The sequence below is a fragment of the Megascapheus bottae genome, chromosome 5 (genome assembly GCF_031878675.1).
Source record: "Megascapheus bottae isolate mThoBot1 chromosome 5, mThoBot2.hap1, whole genome shotgun sequence".
In the NCBI taxonomy this organism is placed as follows: Eukaryota; Metazoa; Chordata; class Mammalia; order Rodentia; family Geomyidae; genus Megascapheus; species Megascapheus bottae.
In genome coordinates, this window is record NC_143513.1 from 11,791,282 (window position 1) to 11,812,514 (window position 21,233).

The following is a 21,233-nucleotide window of genomic DNA, read 5'->3' on the forward strand; positions in this document are numbered from 1 at the left end:
AGCAGCCTAGTGGGCTGGGGAGCGGAGGCAAAAGTCTACAGCACCCGGTATTCCCAGGCGGTCTCCCATCCAAGTACTAACCAGGCCCGACCCTGCTTAGCTTCCGAGATCAGACGAGATCGGGCGCGTTCAGGGTGGTATGGCCGTAGACGTCTCACCCTGCTTCCCAAAGCCCCAACTGCTGCTCGCTGCCTCTGCGGGGAGCCTCCGCTCGCCGCTGCACCCTTGCCAGCCTCTGCAGCCTCTGCCTCTGCCTCTGCCGCTCTGGCCTCACACGCACCTGCTGCCGCTGCTTGGGGGACCTGATCCAACCCACCCAGCACAGCCTCTGCGCCCAGCCTGCTGCTCTCGCCGCCGCTCACCGCTGCCTTTCTCCTCCTCTTTCGCTTTCTCTCTCTCCCTCTCACCCTCTCTCCCTCTGTCTGTCTGTCTCTGTTGCTCTCTGTCTCTTGGGAAGGCAGAGGACGCAGGACTGTTTTCCCAGAGGCTCACCTTCCATGTAACCCTCTAGCCTGCATGAGGGTTGCACGTTGAAGAGCAGCTTTAAGGCTAGGTGACTTGCAAGGTTCACCACTTGTCTTCAGAGGCCACGACTACCAAGGGCCCGATGTGATCTTTGCATGGATGTGGGAGAGTTTGGCTGCTTCTTCAAGATTTGGATCTCACTCCTCTACCTCCCCGACCTTGCTTGGCCACCGGCCACGATGCGAGGAGAAGAGTGGGGTTTGCAGAGCAATGTGGAATTCACTTGGCTGGTGCTGTTTCAGAAGGACCTTCGACCTAAACCTCATCCTAAATGGAAGCCGAAGCCAGAAATGGATCCTAAGGAGAGTGTCACTCCTCGCCCCACCAGTAAGCCTCACCTAAAGCCTCTACCCGATTTCAAGCCCACACCTAAGCCCAAACCTCTCCCAAGACTCACCCTAAGCCACAATGTCTGCCTGAAATCACACCTTCAACCTGTCCCCTACCTCTTCCTGACGCTAAACTTGAGCCCCATTCTGACCCTGACCCGGAGCCAAAGCCCCAGCCCAGTGTCACCCTAAGCCTCCCATCTCATGAGAGCCTTCAGTGGCACCTCTGATGCAGCCTCTTTAGGTTGCTATGCTTAGCCTACCAGGAATGGGAAGCCTAAGTGGAAGCAGAACCGTGGCCTCACGTCTCAGCCCACTGGAACCCCTCATCCTTAGTGCTCAGGCTCCCAAGAAGGCTAACAACCTAAGGCCAAGCCTCACTGGAACACACACCCATGCCTCGGGTTGGAGTGGAAGCCCTCCACCCAAGCAAGAAAAGGGTGCTCTGTGCTTGGAATCCAGGAACTCCAGAATTCCGGGAGCATTTGTCTCGGCAACGTTGCCGGCGCCCGTTTCCCGGGCCTCGTTCCTCCTCATCTACCCTGCCGCTACTTTCCAAGTCTATGCAGTGCACGCCGCGAAAGGACAACGTGTGTCCCTAGCAGGAAGAAGAGGAAAGAAGCAGCCAGTGTTTGCTTGTTTGCCCACTGTGGGGAAGAGAACTCAGAGCCTCCCAGTCAGTGCTAGGCCAGCTGAAACTGTCAGTACACACTGCAGAGTGTCTCAGCATCCATTCATCCAGCCATCCATCCAGCCAGCCAGCCAGCCAGCCAGCCAGCCAGCCAGCCAGTCAGTCAGCCAGCCAGTCAGCCAGCCAGTCATCCATCCATCCATCCATCCATCCATCCATCCATCCATCCATCGGTCGATCTATGTATCTATCAATCAATCTATCAATCTATCTATCTATCTATCTATCTATCTATCTATCTATCTATCTATCCATCTATGTATCTTTCAGTCCATCCATCCATGCATCCTTCCATGCGTGGCTCCGTCCATCCATCCACCATCCATCCAATCAACATCCATCCATGAATCAGGCTGTACGGCCAGCCACCCCGGCATCCATGGGTGGATCCAGGCATGCATCCACCGACCCAACCATGCACGCATGCATCCACCATCCATGCATGCATGCGTGCCCGCATCCATCCATACACCCACTATGCACCTAGGCATCCATCCAGCCATCCATCCAGCCATCCATCCAGCCATCCATCCAGTCGGCCATGCATCCAGCTGTCTACCCATGCATCCATGCATCCATGTACACTTCCATCCACTTTCCCCATGAGCCCATCTACCCGGCCCACGCAAACTCAACCCATGGCAGGAGGAAGCCTCCAAGCCCGCAACCAAGCCATCTGGGGTAGCAGGGCTTAACCCAGGGTGGTGTGAGTTCCGGCTGGCCGGGCAGGCCTTTCAGTCCTGGAGCCACAAGCCTAGCCTTGTGTTCATGAGCTGCTTTTCAGGAGTGGTTGGGAGGATGTGGTCAGGATTGCAGGAGCAAGAGGAGGCCAGGTGCCTTTGTGCTGCCCAGAAGAAGTGTCCTGTCCTGTGTAGGAATGTGGTGTGGTCTCAGGCCAAGCTGTCAGCGGTGAGGCTGGGCGTCAGGCCGGCCCAGGCCTGGGTTTTCCTGCTTTTCCTAGGTGGAAAGCATTGCGTGCCTGCCAGGCTGTGTGGTGTGAGTTGTGCATCCAGACAGCTAGCTGTCTTTTCCCCTGTGGCTGGTGTGATGTTGGGTTGAGGTGGAGGTGCGAGGCAGTGAGTGAGCCTAAAAGTAGTGGGCAGTGGCTGTGAGGCAGCAAGCAGCCTAGTGGGCTGGGGAGCGGAGGCAAAAGTCTACAGCACCCGGTATTCCCAGGCGGTCTCCCATCCAAGTACTAACCAGGCCCGACCCTGCTTAGCTTCCGAGATCAGACGAGATCGGGCGCGTTCAGGGTGGTATGGCCGTAGACGCCTCACCCTGCTTCCCAAAGCCCCAACTGCTGCTCGCTGCCTCTGCGGGGAGCCTCCGCTCGCCGCTGCACCCTTGCCAGCCTCTGCAGCCTCTGCCTCTGCCTCTGCCGCTCTGGCCTCACACGCACCTGCTGCCGCTGCTTGGGGGACCTGATCCAACCCACCCAGCACAGCCTCTGCGCCCAGCCTGCTGCTCTCGCCGCCGCTCACCGCTGCCTTTCTCCTCCTCTTTCGCTTTCTCTCTCTCCCTCTCACCCTCTCTCCCTCTGTCTGTCTGTCTCTGTTGCTCTCTGTCTCTTGGGAAGGCAGAGGACGCAGGACTGTTTTCCCAGAGGCTCACCTTCCATGTAACCCTCTAGCCTGCATGAGGGTTGCACGTTGAAGAGCAGCTTTAAGGCCAGGTGACTTGCAAGGTTCACCACTTGTCTTCAGAGGCCACGACTACCAAGGGCCCGATGTGATCTTTGCATGGATGTGGGAGAGTTTGGCTGCTTCTTCAAGATTTGGATCTCACTCCTCTACCTCCCCGACCTTGCTTGGCCACCGGCCACGATGCGAGGAGAAGAGTGGGGTTTGCAGAGCAATGTGGAATTCACTTGGCTGGTGCTGTTTCAGAAGGACCTTCGACCTAAACCTCATCCTAAATGGAAGCCGAAGCCAGAAATGGATCCTAAGGAGAGTGTCACTCCTCGCCCCACCAGTAAGCCTCACCTAAAGCCTCTACCCGATTTCAAGCCCACACCTAAGCCCAAACCTCTCCCAAGACTCACCCTAAGCCACAATGTCTGCCTGAAATCACACCTTCAACCTGTCCCCTACCTCTTCCTGACGCTAAACTTGAGCCCCATTCTGACCCTGACCCGGAGCCAAAGCCCCAGCCCAGTGTCACCCTAAGCCTCCCATCTCATGAGAGCCTTCAGTGGCACCTCTGATGCAGCCTCTTTAGGTTGCTATGCTTAGCCTACCAGGAATGGGAAGCCTAAGTGGAAGCAGAACCGTGGCCTCACGTCTCAGCCCACTGGAACCCCTCATCCTTAGTGCTCAGGCTCCCAAGAAGGCTAACAACCTAAGGCCAAGCCTCACTGGAACACACACCCATGCCTCGGGTTGGAGTGGAAGCCCTCCACCCAAGCAAGAAAAGGGTGCTCTGTGCTTGGAATCCAGGAACTCCAGAATTCCGGGAGCATTTGTCTCGGCAACGTTGCCGGCGCCCGTTTCCCGGGCCTCGTTCCTCCTCATCTACCCTGCCGCTACTTTCCAAGTCTATGCAGTGCACGCCGCGAAAGGACAACGTGTGTCCCTAGCAGGAAGAAGAGGAAAGAAGCAGCCAGTGTTTGCTTGTTTGCCCACTGTGGGGAAGAGAACTCAGAGCCTCCCAGTCAGTGCTAGGCCAGCTGAAACTGTCAGTACACACTGCAGAGTGTCTCAGCATCCATTCATCCAGCCATCCATCCAGCCAGCCAGCCAGCCAGCCAGCCAGCCAGCCAGCCAGTCAGTCAGCCAGCCAGTCAGCCAGCCAGTCATCCATCCATCCATCCATCCATCCATCCATCCATCCATCCATCGGTCGATCTATGTATCTATCAATCAATCTATCAATCTATCTATCTATCTATCTATCTATCTATCTATCTATCTATCCATCTATGTATCTTTCAGTCCATCCATCCATGCATCCTTCCATGCGTGGCTCCGTCCATCCATCCACCATCCATCCAATCAACATCCATCCATGAATCAGGCTGTACGGCCAGCCACCCCGGCATCCATGGGTGGATCCAGGCATGCATCCACCGACCCAACCATGCACGCATGCATCCACCATCCATGCATGCATGCGTGCCCGCATCCATCCATACACCCACTATGCACCTAGGCATCCATCCAGCCATCCATCCAGCCATCCATCCAGCCATCCATCCAGTCGGCCATGCATCCAGCTGTCTACCCATGCATCCATGCATCCATGTACACTTCCATCCACTTTCCCCATGAGCCCATCTACCCGGCCCACGCAAACTCAACCCATGGCAGGAGGAAGCCTCCAAGCCCGCAACCAAGCCATCTGGGGTAGCAGGGCTTAACCCAGGGTGGTGTGAGTTCCGGCTGGCCGGGCAGGCCTTTCAGTCCTGGAGCCACAAGCCTAGCCTTGTGTTCATGAGCTGCTTTTCAGGAGTGGTTGGGAGGATGTGGTCAGGATTGCAGGAGCAAGAGGAGGCCAGGTGCCTTTGTGCTGCCCAGAAGAAGTGTCCTGTCCTGTGTAGGAATGTGGTGTGGTCTCAGGCCAAGCTGTCAGCGGTGAGGCTGGGCGTCAGGCCGGCCCAGGCCTGGGTTTTCCTGCTTTTCCTAGGTGGAAAGCATTGCGTGCCTGCCAGGCTGTGTGGTGTGAGTTGTGCATCCAGACAGCTAGCTGTCTTTTCCCCTGTGGCTGGTGTGATGTTGGGTTGAGGTGGAGGTGCGAGGCAGTGAGTGAGCCTAAAAGTAGTGGGCAGTGGCTGTGAGGCAGCAAGCAGCCTAGTGGGCTGGGGAGCGGAGGCAAAAGCCTACAGCACCCGGTATTCCCAGGCGGTCTCCCATCCAAGTACTAACCAGGCCCGACCCTGCTTAGCTTCCGAGATCAGACGAGATCGGGCGCGTTCAGGGTGGTATGGCCGTAGACGCCTCACACTGCTTCCCAAAGCCCCAACTGCTGCTCGCTGCCTCTGCGGGGAGCCTCCGCTCGCCGCTGCACCCTTGCCAGCCTCTGCAGCCTCTGCCTCTGCCGCTCTGGCCTCACACGCACCTGCTGCCGCTGCTTGGGGGACCTGATCCAACCCACCCAGCACAGCCTCTGCGCCCAGCCTGCTGCTCTCGCCGCCGCTCACCGCTGCCTTTCTCCTCCTCTTTCGCTTTCTCTCTCTCCCTCTCACCCTCTCTCCCTCTGTCTGTCTGTCTCTGTTGCTCTCTGTCTCTTGGGAAGGCAGAGGACGCAGGACTGTTTTCCCAGAGGCTCACCTTCCATGTAACCCTCTAGCCTGCATGAGGGTTGCACGTTGAAGAGCAGCTTTAAGGCCAGGTGACTTGCAAGGTTCACCACTTGTCTTCAGAGGCCACGACTACCAAGGGCCCGATGTGATCTTTGCATGGATGTGGGAGAGTTTGGCTGCTTCTTCAAGATTTGGATCTCACTCCTCTACCTCCCCGACCTTGCTTGGCCACCGGCCACGATGCGAGGAGAAGAGTGGGGTTTGCAGAGCAATGTGGAATTCACTTGGCTGGTGCTGTTTCAGAAGGACCTTCGACCTAAACCTCATCCTAAATGGAAGCCGAAGCCAGAAATGGATCCTAAGGAGAGTGTCACTCCTCGCCCCACCAGTAAGCCTCACCTAAAGCCTCTACCCGATTTCAAGCCCACACCTAAGCCCAAACCTCTCCCAAGACTCACCCTAAGCCACAATGTCTGCCTGAAATCACACCTTCAACCTGTCCCCTACCTCTTCCTGACGCTAAACTTGAGCCCCATTCTGACCCTGACCCGGAGCCAAAGCCCCAGCCCAGTGTCACCCTAAGCCTCCCATCTCATGAGAGCCTTCAGTGGCACCTCTGATGCAGCCTCTTTAGGTTGCTATGCTTAGCCTACCAGGAATGGGAAGCCTAAGTGGAAGCAGAACCGTGGCCTCACGTCTCAGCCCACTGGAACCCCTCATCCTTAGTGCTCAGGCTCCCAAGAAGGCTAACAACCTAAGGCCAAGCCTCACTGGAACACACACCCATGCCTCGGGTTGGAGTGGAAGCCCTCCACCCAAGCAAGAAAAGGGTGCTCTGTGCTTGGAATCCAGGAACTCCAGAATTCCGGGAGCATTTGTCTCGGCAACGTTGCCGGCGCCCGTTTCCCGGGCCTCGTTCCTCCTCATCTACCCTGCCGCTACTTTCCAAGTCTATGCAGTGCACGCCGCGAAAGGACAACGTGTGTCCCTAGCAGGAAGAAGAGGAAAGAAGCAGCCAGTGTTTGCTTGTTTGCCCACTGTGGGGAAGAGAACTCAGAGCCTCCCAGTCAGTGCTAGGCCAGCTGAAACTGTCAGTACACACTGCAGAGTGTCTCAGCATCCATTCATCCAGCCATCCATCCAGCCAGCCAGCCAGCCAGCCAGCCAGCCAGCCAGCCAGTCAGTCAGCCAGCCAGTCAGCCAGCCAGTCATCCATCCATCCATCCATCCATCCATCCATCCATCCATCCATCCATCGGTCGATCTATGTATCTATCAATCAATCTATCAATCTATCTATCTATCTATCTATCTATCTATCTATCTATCCATCTATGTATCTTTCTGTCCATCCATCCATGCATCCTTCCATGCGTGGCTCCGTCCATCCATCCACCATCCATCCAATCAACATCCATCCATGAATCAGGCTGTACGGCCAGCCACCCCGGCATCCATGGGTGGATCCAGGCATGCATCCACTGACCCAACCATGCACGCATGCATCCACCATCCATGCATGCATGCGTGCCCGCATCCATCCATACACCCACTATGCACCTAGGCATCCATCCAGCCATCCATCCAGCCATCCATCCAGCCATCCATCCAGTCGGCCATGCATCCAGCTGTCTACCCATGCATCCATGCATCCATGTACACTTCCATCCACTTTCCCCATGAGCCCATCTACCCGGCCCACGCAAACTCAACCCATGGCAGGAGGAAGCCTCCAAGCCCGCAACCAAGCCATCTGGGGTAGCAGGGCTTAACCCAGGGTGGTGTGAGTTCCGGCTGGCCGGGCAGGCCTTTCAGTCCTGGAGCCACAAGCCTAGCCTTGTGTTCATGAGCTGCTTTTCAGGAGTGGTTGGGAGGATGTGGTCAGGATTGCAGGAGCAAGAGGAGGCCAGGTGCCTTTGTGCTGCCCAGAAGAAGTGTCCTGTCCTGTGTAGGAATGTGGTGTGGTCTCAGGCCAAGCTGTCAGCGGTGAGGCTGGGCGTCAGGCCGGCCCAGGCCTGGGTTTTCCTGCTTTTCCTAGGTGGAAAGCATTGCGTGCCTGCCAGGCTGTGTGGTGTGAGTTGTGCATCCAGACAGCTAGCTGTCTTTTCCCCTGTGGCTGGTGTGATGTTGGGTTGAGGTGGAGGTGCGAGGCAGTGAGTGAGCCTAAAAGTAGTGGGCAGTGGCTGTGAGGCAGCAAGCAGCCTAGTGGGCTGGGGAGCGGAGGCAAAAGTCTACAGCACCCGGTATTCCCAGGCGGTCTCCCATCCAAGTACTAACCAGGCCCGACCCTGCTTAGCTTCCGAGATCAGACGAGATCGGGCGCGTTCAGGGTGGTATGGCCGTAGACGCCTCACACTGCTTCCCAAAGCCCCAACTGCTGCTCGCTGCCTCTGCGGGGAGCCTCCGCTCGCCGCTGCACCCTTGCCAGCCTCTGCAGCCTCTGCCTCTGCCTCTGCCGCTCTGGCCTCACACGCACCTGCTGCCGCTGCTTGGGGGACCTGATCCAACCCACCCAGCACAGCCTCTGCGCCCAGCCTGCTGCTCTCGCCGCCGCTCACCGCTGCCTTTCTCCTCCTCTTTCGCTTTCTCTCTCTCCCTCTCACCCTCTCTCCCTCTGTCTGTCTGTCTCTGTTGCTCTCTGTCTCTTGGGAAGGCAGAGGACGCAGGACTGTTTTCCCAGAGGCTCACCTTCCATGTAACCCTCTAGCCTGCATGAGGGTTGCACGTTGAAGAGCAGCTTTAAGGCCAGGTGACTTGCAAGGTTCACCACTTGTCTTCAGAGGCCACGACTACCAAGGGCCCGATGTGATCTTTGCATGGATGTGGGAGAGTTTGGCTGCTTCTTCAAGATTTGGATCTCACTCCTCTACCTCCCCGACCTTGCTTGGCCACCGGCCACGATGCGAGGAGAAGAGTGGGGTTTGCAGAGCAATGTGGAATTCACTTGGCTGGTGCTGTTTCAGAAGGACCTTCGACCTAAACCTCATCCTAAATGGAAGCCGAAGCCAGAAATGGATCCTAAGGAGAGTGTCACTCCTCGCCCCACCAGTAAGCCTCACCTAAAGCCTCTACCCGATTTCAAGCCCACACCTAAGCCCAAACCTCTCCCAAGACTCACCCTAAGCCACAATGTCTGCCTGAAATCACACCTTCAACCTGTCCCCTACCTCTTCCTGACGCTAAACTTGAGCCCCATTCTGACCCTGACCCGGAGCCAAAGCCCCAGCCCAGTGTCACCCTAAGCCTCCCATCTCATGAGAGCCTTCAGTGGCACCTCTGATGCAGCCTCTTTAGGTTGCTATGCTTAGCCTACCAGGAATGGGAAGCCTAAGTGGAAGCAGAACCGTGGCCTCACGTCTCAGCCCACTGGAACCCCTCATCCTTAGTGCTCAGGCTCCCAAGAAGGCTAACAACCTAAGGCCAAGCCTCACTGGAACACACACCCATGCCTCGGGTTGGAGTGGAAGCCCTCCACCCAAGCAAGAAAAGGGTGCTCTGTGCTTGGAATCCAGGAACTCCAGAATTCCGGGAGCATTTGTCTCGGCAACGTTGCCGGCGCCCGTTTCCCGGGCCTCGTTCCTCCTCATCTACCCTGCCGCTACTTTCCAAGTCTATGCAGTGCACGCCGCGAAAGGACAACGTGTGTCCCTAGCAGGAAGAAGAGGAAAGAAGCAGCCAGTGTTTGCTTGTTTGCCCACTGTGGGGAAGAGAACTCAGAGCCTCCCAGTCAGTGCTAGGCCAGCTGAAACTGTCAGTACACACTGCAGAGTGTCTCAGCATCCATTCATCCAGCCATCCATCCAGCCAGCCAGCCAGCCAGCCAGCCAGCCAGCCAGCCAGTCAGTCAGCCAGCCAGTCAGCCAGCCAGTCATCCATCCATCCATCCATCCATCCATCCATCCATCCATCCATCGGTCGATCTATGTATCTATCAATCAATCTATCAATCTATCTATCTATCTATCTATCTATCTATCTATCTATCTATCCATCTATGTATCTTTCAGTCCATCCATCCATGCATCCTTCCATGCGTGGCTCCGTCCATCCATCCACCATCCATCCAATCAACATCCATCCATGAATCAGGCTGTACGGCCAGCCACCCCGGCATCCATGGGTGGATCCAGGCATGCATCCACTGACCCAACCATGCACGCATGCATCCACCATCCATGCATGCATGCGTGCCCGCATCCATCCATACACCCACTATGCACCTAGGCATCCATCCAGCCATCCATCCAGCCATCCATCCAGCCATCCATCCAGTCGGCCATGCATCCAGCTGTCTACCCATGCATCCATGCATCCATGTACACTTCCATCCACTTTCCCCATGAGCCCATCTACCCGGCCCACGCAAACTCAACCCATGGCAGGAGGAAGCCTCCAAGCCCGCAACCAAGCCATCTGGGGTAGCAGGGCTTAACCCAGGGTGGTGTGAGTTCCGGCTGGCCGGGCAGGCCTTTCAGTCCTGGAGCCACAAGCCTAGCCTTGTGTTCATGAGCTGCTTTTCAGGAGTGGTTGGGAGGATGTGGTCAGGATTGCAGGAGCAAGAGGAGGCCAGGTGCCTTTGTGCTGCCCAGAAGAAGTGTCCTGTCCTGTGTAGGAATGTGGTGTGGTCTCAGGCCAAGCTGTCAGCGGTGAGGCTGGGCGTCAGGCCGGCCCAGGCCTGGGTTTTCCTGCTTTTCCTAGGTGGAAAGCATTGCGTGCCTGCCAGGCTGTGTGGTGTGAGTTGTGCATCCAGACAGCTAGCTGTCTTTTCCCCTGTGGCTGGTGTGATGTTGGGTTGAGGTGGAGGTGCGAGGCAGTGAGTGAGCCTAAAAGTAGTGGGCAGTGGCTGTGAGGCAGCAAGCAGCCTAGTGGGCTGGGGAGCGGAGGCAAAAGCCTACAGCACCCGGTATTCCCAGGCGATCTCCCATCCAAGTACTAACCAGGCCCGACCCTGCTTAGCTTCCGAGATCAGACGAGATCGGGCGCGTTCAGGGTGGTATGGCCGTAGACGCCTCACACTGCTTCCCAAAGCCCCAACTGCTGCTCGCTGCCTCTGCGGGGAGCCTCCGCTCGCCGCTGCACCCTTGCCAGCCTCTGCAGCCTCTGCCTCTGCCGCTCTGGCCTCACACGCACCTGCTGCCGCTGCTTGGGGGACCTGATCCAACCCACCCAGCACAGCCTCTGCGCCCAGCCTGCTGCTCTCGCCGCCGCTCACCGCTGCCTTTCTCCTCCTCTTTCGCTTTCTCTCTCTCCCTCTCACCCTCTCTCCCTCTCTCCCTCTGTCTGTCTGTCTCTGTTGCTCTCTGTCTCTTGGGAAGGCAGAGGACGCAGGACTGTTTTCCCAGAGGCTCACCTTCCATGTAACCCTCTAGCCTGCATGAGGGTTGCACGTTGAAGAGCAGCTTTAAGGCCAGGTGACTTGCAAGGTTCACCACTTGTCTTCAGAGGCCACGACTACCAAGGGCCCGATGTGATCTTTGCATGGATGTGGGAGAGTTTGGCTGCTTCTTCAAGATTTGGATCTCACTCCTCTACCTCCCCGACCTTGCTTGGCCACCGGCCACGATGCGAGGAGAAGAGTGGGGTTTGCAGAGCAATGTGGAATTCACTTGGCTGGTGCTGTTTCAGAAGGACCTTCGACCTAAACCTCATCCTAAATGGAAGCCGAAGCCAGAAATGGATCCTAAGGAGAGTGTCACTCCTCGCCCCACCAGTAAGCCTCACCTAAAGCCTCTACCCGATTTCAAGCCCACACCTAAGCCCAAACCTCTCCCAAGACTCACCCTAAGCCACAATGTCTGCCTGAAATCACACCTTCAACCTGTCCCCTACCTCTTCCTGACGCTAAACTTGAGCCCCATTCTGACCCTGACCCGGAGCCAAAGCCCCAGCCCAGTGTCACCCTAAGCCTCCCATCTCATGAGAGCCTTCAGTGGCACCTCTGATGCAGCCTCTTTAGGTTGCTATGCTTAGCCTACCAGGAATGGGAAGCCTAAGTGGAAGCAGAACCGTGGCCTCACGTCTCAGCCCACTGGAACCCCTCATCCTTAGTGCTCAGGCTCCCAAGAAGGCTAACAACCTAAGGCCAAGCCTCACTGGAACACACACCCATGCCTCGGGTTGGAGTGGAAGCCCTCCACCCAAGCAAGAAAAGGGTGCTCTGTGCTTGGAATCCAGGAACTCCAGAATTCCGGGAGCATTTGTCTCGGCAACGTTGCCGGCGCCCGTTTCCCGGGCCTCGTTCCTCCTCATCTACCCTGCCGCTACTTTCCAAGTCTATGCAGTGCACGCCGCGAAAGGACAACGTGTGTCCCTAGCAGGAAGAAGAGGAAAGAAGCAGCCAGTGTTTGCTTGTTTGCCCACTGTGGGGAAGAGAACTCAGAGCCTCCCAGTCAGTGCTAGGCCAGCTGAAACTGTCAGTACACACTGCAGAGTGTCTCAGCATCCATTCATCCAGCCATCCATCCAGCCAGCCAGCCAGCCAGCCAGCCAGCCAGCCAGCCAGTCAGTCAGCCAGCCAGTCAGCCAGCCAGTCATCCATCCATCCATCCATCCATCCATCCATCCATCCATCCATCCATCCATCGGTCGATCTATGTATCTATCAATCAATCTATCAATCTATCTATCTATCTATCTATCTATCTATCTATCTATCTATCTATCTATCTATCCATCTATGTATCTTTCAGTCCATCCATCCATGCATCCTTCCATGCGTGGCTCCGTCCATCCATCCACCATCCATCCAATCAACATCCATCCATGAATCAGGCTGTACGGCCAGCCACCCCGGCATCCATGGGTGGATCCAGGCATGCATCCACCGACCCAACCATGCACGCATGCATCCACCATCCATGCATGCATGCGTGCCCGCATCCATCCATACACCCACTATGCACCTAGGCATCCATCCAGCCATCCATCCAGCCATCCATCCAGCCATCCATCCAGTCGGCCATGCATCCAGCTGTCTACCCATGCATCCATGCATCCATGTACACTTCCATCCACTTTCCCCATGAGCCCATCTACCCGGCCCACGCAAACTCAACCCATGGCAGGAGGAAGCCTCCAAGCCCGCAACCAAGCCATCTGGGGTAGCAGGGCTTAACCCAGGGTGGTGTGAGTTCCGGCTGGCCGGGCAGGCCTTTCAGTCCTGGAGCCACAAGCCTAGCCTTGTGTTCATGAGCTGCTTTTCAGGAGTGGTTGGGAGGATGTGGTCAGGATTGCAGGAGCAAGAGGAGGCCAGGTGCCTTTGTGCTGCCCAGAAGAAGTGTCCTGTCCTGTGTAGGAATGTGGTGTGGTCTCAGGCCAAGCTGTCAGCGGTGAGGCTGGGCGTCAGGCCGGCCCAGGCCTGGGTTTTCCTGCTTTTCCTAGGTGGAAAGCATTGCGTGCCTGCCAGGCTGTGTGGTGTGAGTTGTGCATCCAGACAGCTAGCTGTCTTTTCCCCTGTGGCTGGTGTGATGTTGGGTTGAGGTGGAGGTGCGAGGCAGTGAGTGAGCCTAAAAGTAGTGGGCAGTGGCTGTGAGGCAGCAAGCAGCCTAGTGGGCTGGGGAGCGGAGGCAAAAGCCTACAGCACCCGGTATTCCCAGGCGGTCTCCCATCCAAGTACTAACCAGGCCCGACCCTGCTTAGCTTCCGAGATCAGACGAGATCGGGCGCGTTCAGGGTGGTATGGCCGTAGACGCCTCACACTGCTTCCCAAAGCCCCAACTGCTGCTCGCTGCCTCTGCGGGGAGCCTCCGCTCGCCGCTGCACCCTTGCCAGCCTCTGCAGCCTCTGCCTCTGCCGCTCTGGCCTCACACGCACCTGCTGCCGCTGCTTGGGGGACCTGATCCAACCCACCCAGCACAGCCTCTGCGCCCAGCCTGCTGCTCTCGCCGCCGCTCACCGCTGCCTTTCTCCTCCTCTTTCGCTTTCTCTCTCTCCCTCTCACCCTCTCTCCCTCTGTCTGTCTGTCTCTGTTGCTCTCTGTCTCTTGGGAAGGCAGAGGACGCAGGACTGTTTTCCCAGAGGCTCACCTTCCATGTAACCCTCTAGCCTGCATGAGGGTTGCACGTTGAAGAGCAGCTTTAAGGCCAGGTGACTTGCAAGGTTCACCACTTGTCTTCAGAGGCCACGACTACCAAGGGCCCGATGTGATCTTTGCATGGATGTGGGAGAGTTTGGCTGCTTCTTCAAGATTTGGATCTCACTCCTCTACCTCCCCGACCTTGCTTGGCCACCGGCCACGATGCGAGGAGAAGAGTGGGGTTTGCAGAGCAATGTGGAATTCACTTGGCTGGTGCTGTTTCAGAAGGACCTTCGACCTAAACCTCATCCTAAATGGAAGCCGAAGCCAGAAATGGATCCTAAGGAGAGTGTCACTCCTCGCCCCACCAGTAAGCCTCACCTAAAGCCTCTACCCGATTTCAAGCCCACACCTAAGCCCAAACCTCTCCCAAGACTCACCCTAAGCCACAATGTCTGCCTGAAATCACACCTTCAACCTGTCCCCTACCTCTTCCTGACGCTAAACTTGAGCCCCATTCTGACCCTGACCCGGAGCCAAAGCCCCAGCCCAGTGTCACCCTAAGCCTCCCATCTCATGAGAGCCTTCAGTGGCACCTCTGATGCAGCCTCTTTAGGTTGCTATGCTTAGCCTACCAGGAATGGGAAGCCTAAGTGGAAGCAGAACCGTGGCCTCACGTCTCAGCCCACTGGAACCCCTCATCCTTAGTGCTCAGGCTCCCAAGAAGGCTAACAACCTAAGGCCAAGCCTCACTGGAACACACACCCATGCCTCGGGTTGGAGTGGAAGCCCTCCACCCAAGCAAGAAAAGGGTGCTCTGTGCTTGGAATCCAGGAACTCCAGAATTCCGGGAGCATTTGTCTCGGCAACGTTGCCGGCGCCCGTTTCCCGGGCCTCGTTCCTCCTCATCTACCCTGCCGCTACTTTCCAAGTCTATGCAGTGCACGCCGCGAAAGGACAACGTGTGTCCCTAGCAGGAAGAAGAGGAAAGAAGCAGCCAGTGTTTGCTTGTTTGCCCACTGTGGGGAAGAGAACTCAGAGCCTCCCAGTCAGTGCTAGGCCAGCTGAAACTGTCAGTACACACTGCAGAGTGTCTCAGCATCCATTCATCCAGCCATCCATCCAGCCAGCCAGCCAGCCAGCCAGCCAGCCAGCCAGCCAGTCAGTCAGCCAGCCAGTCAGCCAGCCAGTCATCCATCCATCCATCCATCCATCCATCCATCCATCCATCCATCGGTCGATCTATGTATCTATCAATCAATCTATCAATCTATCTATCTATCTATCTATCTATCTATCTATCTATCTATCTATCCATCTATGTATCTTTCAGTCCATCCATCCATGCATCCTTCCATGCGTGGCTCCGTCCATCCATCCACCATCCATCCAATCAACATCCATCCATGAATCAGGCTGTACGGCCAGCCACCCCGGCATCCATGGGTGGATCCAGGCATGCATCCACTGACCCAACCATGCACGCATGCATCCACCATCCATGCATGCATGCGTGCCCGCATCCATCCATACACCCACTATGCACCTAGGCATCCATCCAGCCATCCATCCAGCCATCCATCCAGCCATCCATCCAGTCGGCCATGCATCCAGCTGTCTACCCATGCATCCATGCATCCATGTACACTTCCATCCACTTTCCCCATGAGCCCATCTACCCGGCCCACGCAAACTCAACCCATGGCAGGAGGAAGCCTCCAAGCCCGCAACCAAGCCATCTGGGGTAGCAGGGCTTAACCCAGGGTGGTGTGAGTTCCGGCTGGCCGGGCAGGCCTTTCAGTCCTGGAGCCACAAGCCTAGCCTTGTGTTCATGAGCTGCTTTTCAGGAGTGGTTGGGAGGATGTGGTCAGGATTGCAGGAGCAAGAGGAGGCCAGGTGCCTTTGTGCTGCCCAGAAGAAGTGTCCTGTCCTGTGTAGGAATGTGGTGTGGTCTCAGGCCAAGCTGTCAGCGGTGAGGCTGGGCGTCAGGCCGGCCCAGGCCTGGGTTTTCCTGCTTTTCCTAGGTGGAAAGCATTGCGTGCCTGCCAGGCTGTGTGGTGTGAGTTGTGCATCCAGACAGCTAGCTGTCTTTTCCCCTGTGGCTGGTGTGATGTTGGGTTGAGGTGGAGGTGCGAGGCAGTGAGTGAGCCTAAAAGTAGTGGGCAGTGGCTGTGAGGCAGCAAGCAGCCTAGTGGGCTGGGGAGCGGAGGCAAAAGCCTACAGCACCCGGTATTCCCAGGCGGTCTCCCATCCAAGTACTAACCAGGCCCGACCCTGCTTAGCTTCCGAGATCAGACGAGATCGGGCGCGTTCAGGGTGGTATGGCCGTAGACGCCTCACACTGCTTCCCAAAGCCCCAACTGCTGCTCGCTGCCTCTGCGGGGAGCCTCCGCTCGCCGCTGCACCCTTGCCAGCCTCTGCAGCCTCTGCCTCTGCCTCTGCCGCTCTGGCCTCACACGCACCTGCTGCCGCTGCTTGGGGGACCTGATCCAACCCACCCAGCACAGCCTCTGCGCCCAGCCTGCTGCTCTCGCCGCCGCTCACCGCTGCCTTTCTCCTCCTCTTTCGCTTTCTCTCTCTCCCTCTCACCCTCTCTCCCTCTGTCTGTCTGTCTCTGTTGCTCTCTGTCTCTTGGGAAGGCAGAGGACGCAGGACTGTTTTCCCAGAGGCTCACCTTCCATGTAACCCTCTAGCCTGCATGAGGGTTGCACGTTGAAGAGCAGCTTTAAGGCCAGGTGACTTGCAAGGTTCACCACTTGTCTTCAGAGGCCACGACTACCAAGGGCCCGATGTGATCTTTGCATGGATGTGGGAGAGTTTGGCTGCTTCTTCAAGATTTGGATCTCACTCCTCTACCTCCCCGACCTTGCTTGGCCACCGGCCACGATGCGAGGAGAAGAGTGGGGTTTGCAGAGCAATGTGGAATTCACTTGGCTGGTGCTGTTTCAGAAGGACCTTCGACCTAAACCTCATCCTAAATGGAAGCCGAAGCCAGAAATGGATCCTAAGGAGAGTGTCACTCCTCGCCCCACCAGTAAGCCTCACCTAAAGCCTCTACCCGATTTCAAGCCCACACCTAAGCCCAAACCTCTCCCAAGACTCACCCTAAGCCACAATGTCTGCCTGAAATCACACCTTCAACCTGTCCCCTACCTCTTCCTGACGCTAAACTTGAGCCCCATTCTGACCCTGACCCGGAGCCAAAGCCCCAGCCCAGTGTCACCCTAAGCCTCCCATCTCATGAGAGCCTTCAGTGGCACCTCTGATGCAGCCTCTTTAGGTTGCTATGCTTAGCCTACCAGGAATGGGAAGCCTAAGTGGAAGCAGAACCGTGGCCTCACGTCTCAGCCCACTGGAACCCCTCATCCTTAGTGCTCAGGCTCCCAAGAAGGCTAACAACCTAAGGCCAAGCCTCACTGGAACACACACCCATGCCTCGGGTTGGAGTGGAAGCCCTCCACCCAAGCAAGAAAAGGGTGCTCTGTGCTTGGAATCCAGGAACTCCAGAATTCCGGGAGCATTTGTCTCGGCAACGTTGCCGGCGCCCGTTTCCCGGGCCTCGTTCCTCCTCATCTACCCTGCCGCTACTTTCCAAGTCTATGCAGTGCACGCCGCGAAAGGACAACGTGTGTCCCTAGCAGGAAGAAGAGGAAAGAAGCAGCCAGTGTTTGCTTGTTTGCCCACTGTGGGGAAGAGAACTCAGAGCCTCCCAGTCAGTGCTAGGCCAGCTGAAACTGTCAGTACACACTGCAGAGTGTCTCAGCATCCATTCATCCAGCCATCCATCCATCCAGCCAGCCAGCCAGCCAGCCAGCCAGCCAGCCAGTCAGTCAGCCAGCCAGTCAGCCAGCCAGTCATCCATCCATCCATCCATCCATCCATCCATCCATCCATCGGTCGATCTATGTATCTATCAATCAATCTATCAATCTATCTATCTATCTATCTATCTATCTATCTATCTATCTATCTATCCATCTATGTATCTTTCAGTCCATCCATCCATGCATCCTTCCATGCGTGGCTCCGTCCATCCATCCACCATCCATCCAATCAACATCCATCCATGAATCAGGCTGTACGGCCAGCCACCCCGGCATCCATGGGTGGATCCAGGCATGCATCCACTGACCCAACCATGCACGCATGCATCCACCATCCATGCATGCATGCGTGCCCGCATCCATCCATACACCCACTATGCACCTAGGCATCCATTCAGCCATCCATCCAGCCATCCATCCAGCCATCCATCCAGTCGGCCATGCATCCAGCTGTCTACCCATGCATCCATGCATCCATGTACACTTCCATCCACTTTCCCCATGAGCCCATCTACCCGGCCCACGCAAACTCAACCCATGGCAGGAGGAAGCCTCCAAGCCCGCAACCAAGCCATCTGGGGTAGCAGGGCTTAACCCAGGGTGGTGTGAGTTCCGGCTGGCCGGGCAGGCCTTTCAGTCCTGGAGCCACAAGCCTAGCCTTGTGTTCATGAGCTGCTTTTCAGGAGTGGTTGGGAGGATGTGGTCAGGATTGCAGGAGCAAGAGGAGGCCAGGTGCCTTTGTGCTGCCCAGAAGAAGTGTCCTGTCCTGTGTAGGAATGTGGTGTGGTCTCAGGCCAAGCTGTCAGCGGTGAGGCTGGGCGTCAGGCCGGCCCAGGCCTGGGTTTTCCTGCTTTTCCTAGGTGGAAAGCATTGCGTGCCTGCCAGGCTGTGTGGTGTGAGTTGTGCATCCAGACAGCTAGCTGTCTTTTCCCCTGTGGCTGGTGTGATGTTGGGTTGAGGTGGAGGTGCGAGGCAGTGAGTGAGCCTAAAAGTATTGGGCAGTGGCTGTGAGGCAGCAAGCAGCCTAGTGGGCTGGGGAGCGGAGGCAAAAGTCTACAGCACCCGGTATTCCCAGGCGGTCTCCCATCCAAGTACTAACCAGGCCCGACCCTGCTTAGCTTCCGAGATCAGACGAGATCGGGCGCGTTCAGGGTGGTATGGCCGTAGACGCCTCACACTGCTTCCCAAAGCCCCAACTGCTGCTCGCTGCCTCTGCGGGGAGCCTCCGCTCGCCGCTGCACCCTTGCCAGCCTCTGCAGCCTCTGCCTCTGCCGCTCTGGCCTCACACGCACCTGCTGCCGCTGCTTGGGGGACCTGATCCAACCCACCCAGCACAGCCTCTGCGCCCAGCCTGCTGCTCTCGCCGCCGCTCACCGCTGCCTTTCTCCTCCTCTTTCGCTTTCTCTCTCTCCCTCTCACCCTCTCTCCCTCTGTCTGTCTGTCTGTCTGTCTGTCTCTGTTGCTCTCTGTCTCTTGGGAAGGCAGAGGACGCAGGACTGTTTTCCCAGAGGCTCACCTTCCATGTAACCCTCTAGCCTGCATGAGGGTTGCACGTTGAAGAGCAGCTTTAAGGCCAGGTGACTTGCAAGGTTCACCACTTGTCTTCAGAGGCCACGACTACCAAGGGCCCGATGTGATCTTTGCATGGATGTGGGAGAGTTTGGCTGCTTCTTCAAGATTTGGATCTCACTCCTCTACCTCCCCGACCTTGCTTGGCCACCGGCCACGATGCGAGGAGAAGAGTGGGGTTTGCAGAGCAATGTGGAATTCACTTGGCTGGTGCTGTTTCAGAAGGACCTTCGACCTAAACCTCATCCTAAATGGAAGCCGAAGCCAGAAATGGATCCTAAGGAGAGTGTCACTCCTCGCCCCACCAGTAAGCCTCACCTAAAGCCTCTACCCGATTTCAAGCCCACACCTAAGCCCAAACCTCTCCCAAGACTCACCCTAAGCCACAATGTCTGCCTGAAATCACACCTTCAACCTGTCCCCTACCTCTTCCTGACGCTAAACTTGAGCCCCATTCTGACCCTGACCCGGAGCCAAAGCCCCAGCCCAGTGTCACCCTAAGCCTCCCATCTCATGAGAGCCTTCAGTGGCACCTCTGATGCAGCCTCTTTAGGTTGCTATGCTTAGCCTACCAGGAATGGGAAGCCTAAGTGGAAGCAGAACCGTGGCCTCACGTCTCAGCCCACTGGAACCCCTCATCCTTAGTGCTCAGGCTCCCAAGAAGGCTAACAACCTAAGGCCAAGCCTCACTGGAACACACACCCATGCCTCGGGTTGGAGTGGAAGCCCTCCACCCAAGCAAGAAAAGGGTGCTCTGTGCTTGGAATCCAGGAACTCCAGAATTCCGGGAGCATTTGTCTCGGCAACGTTGCCGGCGCCCGTTTCCCGGGCCTCGTTCCTCCTCATCTACCCTGCCGCTACTTTCCAAGTCTATGCAGTGCACCCCGCGAAAGGACAACGTGTGTCTCTAGCAGGAAGAAGAGGAAAGAAGCAGCCAGTGTTTGCTTGTTTGCCCACTGTGGGGAAGAGAACTCAGAGCCTCCCAGTCAGTGCTAGGCCAGCTGAAACTGTCAGTACACACTGCAGAGTGTCTCAGCATCCCTCCATCCATCCATCCATCCATCCATCCAGCCAGCCAGTCAGCCAGCCAGCCAGCCAGCCAGCCAGTCATCCAGCAATCCATCCATCCATCCATCCATCCATCCATCCATCCATCCATCCATCCATCCATCGGTCGATCTATGTATCTATCAATCAATCTATCTATCTATCTATCTATCTATCTATGTATCTTTCAGTCCATCCATCCATGCATCCTTCCACGCGTGGCTCCGTCCATCCATCCACCATCCATCCAATCAACATCCATCCATGAATCAGGCTGTACGGCCAGCCACCCCGGCATCCATGGGTGGATCCAGGCATGCATCCACCGACCCAACCATGCACGCATGCATCCACCATCCATGCATGCATGCATGCGTGCCCGCATCCATCCATACACCCACTATGCACCTAGGCATCCATCCAGCCATCCATCCAGCCATCCATCCAGTCAGCCATGCATCCAGCTGTCTACCCATGCATCCATGCATCCATGTACACTTCCATCCACTTTCCCCATGAGCCCATCTACCCGGCCCACGCAAACTCAACCCATGGCAGGAGGAAGCCTCCAAGCCCGCAACCAAGCCATCTGGGGTAGCAGGGCTTAACCCAGGGTGGTGTGAGTTCCGGCTGGCCGGGCAGGCCTTTCAGTCCTGGAGCCACAAGCCTAGCCTTGTGTTCATGAGCTGCTTTTCAGGAGTGGTTGGGAGGATGTGGTCAGGATTGCAGGAGCAAGAGGAGGCCAGGTGCCTTTGTGCTGCCCAGAAGAAGTGTCCTGTCCTGTGTAGGAATGTGGTGTGGTCTCAGGCCAAGCTGTCAGCGGTGAGGCTGGGCGTCAGGCCGGCCCAGGCCTGGGTTTTCCTGCTTTTCCTAGGTGGAAAGCATTGCGTGCCTGCCAGGCTGTGTGGTGTGAGTTGTGCATCCAGACAGCTAGCTGTCTTTTCCCCTGTGGCTGGTGTGATGTTGGGTTGAGGTGGAGGTGCGAGGCAGTGAGTGA

General features: G+C 56.8%; 8 non-coding genes across 8 annotated transcripts; all 8 read right to left on the bottom strand.

The window, feature by feature from the left end:
• Window positions 1–32: 32 nt before the first annotated feature.
• Window positions 33–151, bottom strand: LOC150062855 (5S ribosomal RNA). Its single transcript, XR_016535779.1, has one exon. It is a non-coding gene; the product is annotated as a 5S ribosomal RNA (ribosomal RNA).
• A 2,545-nt stretch (window positions 152–2,696) lies between these two features.
• Window positions 2,697–2,815, bottom strand: LOC150062856 (5S ribosomal RNA). The gene has a single exon (XR_016535780.1). It is a non-coding gene; the product is annotated as a 5S ribosomal RNA (ribosomal RNA).
• A 2,541-nt stretch (window positions 2,816–5,356) lies between these two features.
• On the bottom strand, window positions 5,357–5,475 carry LOC150062857 (5S ribosomal RNA). Its single transcript, XR_016535787.1, has one exon. It is a non-coding gene; the product is annotated as a 5S ribosomal RNA (ribosomal RNA).
• A 2,535-nt stretch (window positions 5,476–8,010) lies between these two features.
• On the bottom strand, window positions 8,011–8,129 carry LOC150062858 (5S ribosomal RNA). The gene has a single exon (XR_016535781.1). It is a non-coding gene; the product is annotated as a 5S ribosomal RNA (ribosomal RNA).
• A 2,541-nt stretch (window positions 8,130–10,670) lies between these two features.
• On the bottom strand, window positions 10,671–10,789 carry LOC150062859 (5S ribosomal RNA). The gene has a single exon (XR_016535740.1). It is a non-coding gene; the product is annotated as a 5S ribosomal RNA (ribosomal RNA).
• Window positions 10,790–13,352: 2,563 nt separating this feature from the next.
• On the bottom strand, window positions 13,353–13,471 carry LOC150062860 (5S ribosomal RNA). Its single transcript, XR_016535788.1, has one exon. It is a non-coding gene; the product is annotated as a 5S ribosomal RNA (ribosomal RNA).
• A 2,539-nt stretch (window positions 13,472–16,010) lies between these two features.
• On the bottom strand, window positions 16,011–16,129 carry LOC150062861 (5S ribosomal RNA). The gene has a single exon (XR_016535790.1). It is a non-coding gene; the product is annotated as a 5S ribosomal RNA (ribosomal RNA).
• Window positions 16,130–18,670: 2,541 nt separating this feature from the next.
• LOC150062862 (5S ribosomal RNA) lies at window positions 18,671–18,789 on the bottom strand. Its single transcript, XR_016535782.1, has one exon. It is a non-coding gene; the product is annotated as a 5S ribosomal RNA (ribosomal RNA).
• Window positions 18,790–21,233: the final 2,444 nt, after the last annotated feature.